Source organism: Lutjanus erythropterus, chromosome 3 (genome assembly GCF_056507025.1).
Source record: "Lutjanus erythropterus isolate fLutEry1 chromosome 3, fLutEry1.hap2, whole genome shotgun sequence".
Lineage (NCBI taxonomy): Eukaryota > Metazoa > Chordata > Actinopteri > Lutjaniformes > Lutjanidae > Lutjanus > Lutjanus erythropterus.
The window spans coordinates 27,816,352-27,822,351 of NC_139319.1; positions in this window are offsets into that span (position 1 = coordinate 27,816,352).

Genomic DNA, 6,000 nt, shown 5'->3' on the forward strand with positions numbered 1-6,000 from the left:
TTAAACTAACTAGATTAACTTGGTGCAAGGATTGACAGAAAAATCAGATATTTTATTTAATTCAATAACTGCAACTGCATTTTAGTTGTAAATGCGTTGGTAACATTTAAAAGGGTTAATACACTATTCAACATGGCTGGAGCCTCTTCCATCACGCAAATACTCAAATGTTGGAATGATTCATGATAAATGTAAACCGCTCAGATCAAAAGTATCCCAATTTCTGTATAACTTTGTCCTCCTCTTCAGCTAATAGTTGTATTCCGCTGCAGAGCTCACTGTCTGATCCCACTGCACTTTGCACAGACTGAAAGAACGTCGCATATAGATCAGCCTTTCCCCTTTCTGGGGAAAACGGTGTAAATCAATTTATTTTCATTCTGAATTAGAAACTGAATGTCACCAAAACCAAGGAAGTGCTCTTCCACAACCAAAATAAACCCTGCACCCCCAACAGCCACATCTCCATAAGCCGTGACCCAGTAGAGACGGTCCAGAATTTCAAATACCTTGGTATCACCCTTGATAATAAACTCAGTTTTGAGCATCACAACACTGATACCCATAAATGCTGTCAACAGATGCCGCCATCCGAAAACTCAGGGCACTTTCAGTCACACACCAACGTCTGCTCCTCCAGTATAGCAGTTTCATTTAACTCATCCTCCTCTATTCTTCCACATGCTACTTCTTCAAGCTCACCGTCAGCAACAGAACCAAACTACACAAAATCCCACGTTTCCTCCAGAATAATTGGTCTCCCTACCCCAAACCTCCCAGCTATCATTGACACTGCCATCACATGCAAAGCACTCACAATAGCACATGACCCTAGCCACCCCCTGAACTCATTTTTCATTCTCCTCCCGTCAGGACGCAGATACAGATCTCGGATCTGTAAAAGAGCACGCTACACCAAGAGTTTCTTGCCCTATGCCATTTCTGCCCTCAACAAACTGTAGAACTGACATATATCCCTAAGTGACTGTACTGTGTGTATATGGGTTTTTTTTTGTGTGTTCCTTAACTGTTGTCACGTGTGTACAGGCCGTGATGACAGATTTCCTCCACTGGAGGGCAATAAATTGTCTATCTATCTAAGCTAGTCAGAGCGCCACCTGACACCCTGTCAGGGGTCAGATTTGGCCTGCTGGCTGCAAGTTGAGTATCACTGGTGTAGATATTTATAATGATAAGATATATTCTGTACAGTGGTATACTAAATGAGTAATTTGTAATGAACCTGAATGATCAGGAGTGTTGAAGGTTTGCTTGGAGGTGGACTGTCAAAATATAATGTTCCATACTGGACTTTATCATATTATGTTCCACACTGGAAAAACATTCATTGTAATTGTAATGTAATGATCTTGTAAAGATCTTAAGAATAATTTTGGGAACATGAAACAAGTCAACCAAGACTGTTTGATTGTAATAATGAATTGTATTTGCTAACAGTGACTGAACTAAAATTGGATAAGTGTGAAAATAATTATATTTGTCCATATAGACATCATACAGTGATTGTCAAATGAGTCTAAAATGACATTTGAATTGTAAAGAATGAAATACTGATATTTTAAATAGATTATTACAGTATATACACATGTAATATAATATCTCTTAGAGCAGTAGGAAGATATCTTTAAAGTGCCAGAATAAACAGCAGGAATGATTCCAATAAGTTAACCTGTTTGAATGTTTTAAAGGTCATATTGTTTTATGACCGAAAAATGCACTTTAATTGTTGCTGAACAGGATTAAATGCCACATGTCACAATCCAGACCACTATATATGTATGTATATGTATATACATATATAAACAGATTTCTGTAGTTTTTGGCATGATGCTTTCTCAAGTGACAAGTGGCTTAAACCTTTACTGAAGTTTCTATATTGTGTGTAAATTGGAAGATAACCCTTAGTTTTAACTTGATTTTAAAAGCTTTGATTACAAAGTTAAAGCACATCATTGCACAGCAGTGGTTTGTGCTATGGCTCAATAAAAAGGTCAGTTCCTAAGGAGGCTAATAATATTGACCCTGATATTTTTTTGTTTTTTCTGAAATAATTCTGTTATTGTGTGCAAATATAAATAATTTGTTCTTTCTAAAGAAAACAAAATGTTTAGAAATGAAATTTCATAGGGGGGCTAATGATTTTGTCCTCAGCTGTCTATATATACAGCACATTGTGTGACATTGTATTTATTATGTCAGACATCTTCCAACCAATGTTGCATGATGTACTCTTCATTCTGATGTGGCGCTCTCTGTCCTGTGGCAGCAGCAGGTGGCAGCATTGAGTGAAAAATCTCTTGCGTGTCCAATCCAATGTGTTTGTCCTCTTCAGAGAAGAAGAGGTAACGGGGTCCCACATGGTGTGTGTGATATAGTCAACAGATTTTAAAAAGTCAATAAATATTGTGAAGCAGGATGTCTCAAGTGTTTTGTTTTTGTCTTTCTTTGAATAAATGATTCACTAATGCCATACACATCAGTTAGAGGATATTAATAAGAACAACTCTTGAGTTGTCTTGTTCCTAAAATGCTTTCTGTTTGGTGTTACTGCAGTTCAAGAGTCAGTTTATCCATTATTAGAAGTAACAGTTCAGACCAAGTAACTTGACTGGACTAGAGGCGTTCCATGATTGTAGGGCTTTTAACCACTTTACAGACGCTCTCATAACACATAAACATTACAATGACTATCAGGTAGAGACCACAGACAGGACAAAAATGAGACGCCTTATAAAGTGTTGTTTCAGAGCTTATTACTGTGGGGTCACTGTCACACAGAGTAGGATACAACAGATTAATAATAATAATATTAATGCAAAAACATGATATATAAATATAGAACACTGACAGGGACCATTTTGCTGCACAATGATTTTACTCAAGTAAATAAGTACATTTTACTTTAGCTTTACTTTTAGCTTAGTAAGGTTTCAAAAGCAGAACTGCTACTTACCTGTAGTGGAGTATTTTCAAAGTGGAGTAGTAGTACTTCTTCCAAGTAAAGGATCTGAATCCTTCTTCCACCTTGTGCATGTGTGAAAATACCAGTATATTTCTACATCTACTGAAGAGATCATGCTGTTAGGAAATACAGAAAATTTGAATAAACAAACGTTTGAATTAAGTATCACTGTGTTTGTCCTTATTTAAGATTTATTACAAATATGTTTTAAGACATATAAAAATACTTATGTCACACTTGCAACTGTACTATGTTGCATATTGACCAATAGTTGGCTCCAAACTAGCTGTGATGGGAGAAAATCCTGCTTCTATGTGTTAAAAGTAGAACCAGTATTTTGTCTAAAGTGTTTGAAAATGCACCAGAAAGATAGTTTACTGATGAGTCTCATTCCTATATGTCAAATACCAACATTTTTGGTTTGGTTAAGCGTCCCAAGCACAGAAAAATAATGAGACAATATGAAGCTACAGGCAGGAACTTTAAATGAAAATGTGAAAATATTCATATACATGTTAATTTGAGTTATTAGTTCACATAAATGTCACCGAGAGTTTGTATCTGCCACCACTGCCACTTTAAATACATATCAGACATGTGATCTCAAACTTTACACTGTACCTTTCCAGTCCTTTTTTTTAGAGATATTATCACAAAATATCAGGAACAGAAACCTCCATGTAAGACTATTTTGTGTGACTTCACTTCATCAGACAGACAGACAGACAGACAGACAGAGTGTTCAGGCAGACTGTAAGCAGACTGAAGGAGCTGCTATGATGGAGCCAGAAGAACAGATATATGTCAACTTAGAGGAGCTGGGTGGCTTCAGCGCTAAACACCAGGGATCAGAGGAGACTGGTAAGCCTGTACATCACCAGTAGTGGTAGTAACAGTGCTGTACCGTAGTTTGGTAAAATTGGTGGCAATTACAGCTCTTTGAAGGGAGCCGGATCTTATGGACGTGTTACTTTTTTCTCTTTTTAGGGTGCAGGAGTTCAGAGGTATATCTATGAAGTATAGGATAATTATAAGGTATGATTATATCAGATTGAAAGTTTGACATCCCACCAATATAATTTAATTTCTCATTTGCGGACGGAGATTAGTAGCATTGAATTACTCGTATTGCCAGAACTAATGTCAATGATCTGCACTGCAAACATTACACAAGGTGATGCCATATCCTTCGTCAGTGAATTTACTACTTTGAATTTACTCTCTGTACAAAATGTGTTAATGTAAATAGTAAAGATGCCTTGCCTTGAATGCAATTCACCCAGTACTTATATTAGAAAGCTTTTTAATGGCACAATAAAAAAAAACAAGTATAATGAACTTTTGCGCAAAACAGATTTTAGTGCAGTGGAGTAGATTGAGGGTAGGCAGTGAAATTTGGGTACAATGATAAAAAACAGCTCTCACCAAGTATGACTCAGTTACCTTCATTCGCACCAAAGAATTGTTGAAAATAATCAGATTTCAGTGTATGTAATATCATTATTTGATATAAATCACGAATAGTAGCTCTGAAACCATTAATAGCAGAAGTCTGAAACAGCCAATAAAGACACAAAACTGAATCAGTCAATATACTGTAAATACTTGGGATGGTTTGTTGTGCCGAAAAGATATTTAACTAACCTGTGGTCATGAAAGCACCAATGCATCATGGCAGTGAAGGGAATACTGAAATATTCTTCTCAGTGACATTTTTTAAACTTATATTTGGAATTTGAAAAGTCTGGAATTAATTAGGCATTGTATGAAACTAATAATAATACTAACAATAATAAGGTATGCACGATTGCAAGGCCTGAACACTGAAGAGTGAGCAGGAAGCTGCCAACTGGGACCTGTGAGGTGATTTGTGGCGATGATACAGAAGCCTATTCTATTCTTTTCAGAAATGTTGATCGTCGCTTCCTTAGTCATGTTGTTGAAGAAATGAATCTGAAACAATTAGTCAGTTAATTAACATTTTCATAGCTGGTTAATTTTAAAGCCGTTAAAGCAAAGATATCATATATTGCCTATAGTTTCAGCTTCACACTTATGAAGTGTGAATAAACTGACTATGGTTTGGATTGTTGGTCAGATCACAAGCCTTACGCAGCATTCATTATTTAACTGAAACACTGTTCACAGACAAAATTGAAACAAAATCAGGAACTGAGAGGTGACAAAGGCAATCTAGGATTATTATTGAGGTTCCTAAAGTCTGGAGATATTTTGAGCGTGATAGGGTCTCTGTGTGTACATATATATTTTGTAAGATATATTTGCAGCTGCTTTACATAGAAATGATATGTTAAAAAAGTACCACAGTACAGTTTACACCATGGATGTTTTGAGTACTTTTATACTAAGGCTGTTCAATGTTCTTACATTTGCTGGTCAGACAAAATAAAATGCTCAAATCAATTGACAAAACCTACAATTGCAGGATTGCACATAGTTGATATTTGAGCTAACACCTGTGTAATATCAAAACTACAGTTTCAAGTGTAGAGGGAACGATTTCAATATGACTTGAGTGTGTTTCCTTGAATATTTTGGCAAGTACAAATATTGAATAGTAATAGTGAAAACAAGCAAAGTGACAAACAACATTTTTGGGTTATAATGCAGGATCTCTGAGAAACATCCTTTTTTCCCTTCCCCTTTTATAACACTACAAATGAGTTGTTTTTTTTTTAATGTTTTTGCTTTCCCTTCTTTCTCACTGTGTGATTATTTGTTGCATCACTTTTATTATAATGGAGCTTTTGTGTCTATGTTATGACATTTTCATGTCTTTAATATCTTTGATCTCACAACACACTTACAAGTGTGCAGTTATGTATCCGGGTATTTTACATTCTGTATTTCACCACCTTGACAGTTCTTCTGATCATAGTCTGTTTCTTTCTGTTTCTGTCTCAAGTAAAATTGAATGACAGCATAATTATTAAATAGAAATTCTGAATTGAAAGTCATGTGTAACCTCCTCAACACCTGCAGGAACAAAGTCTGTG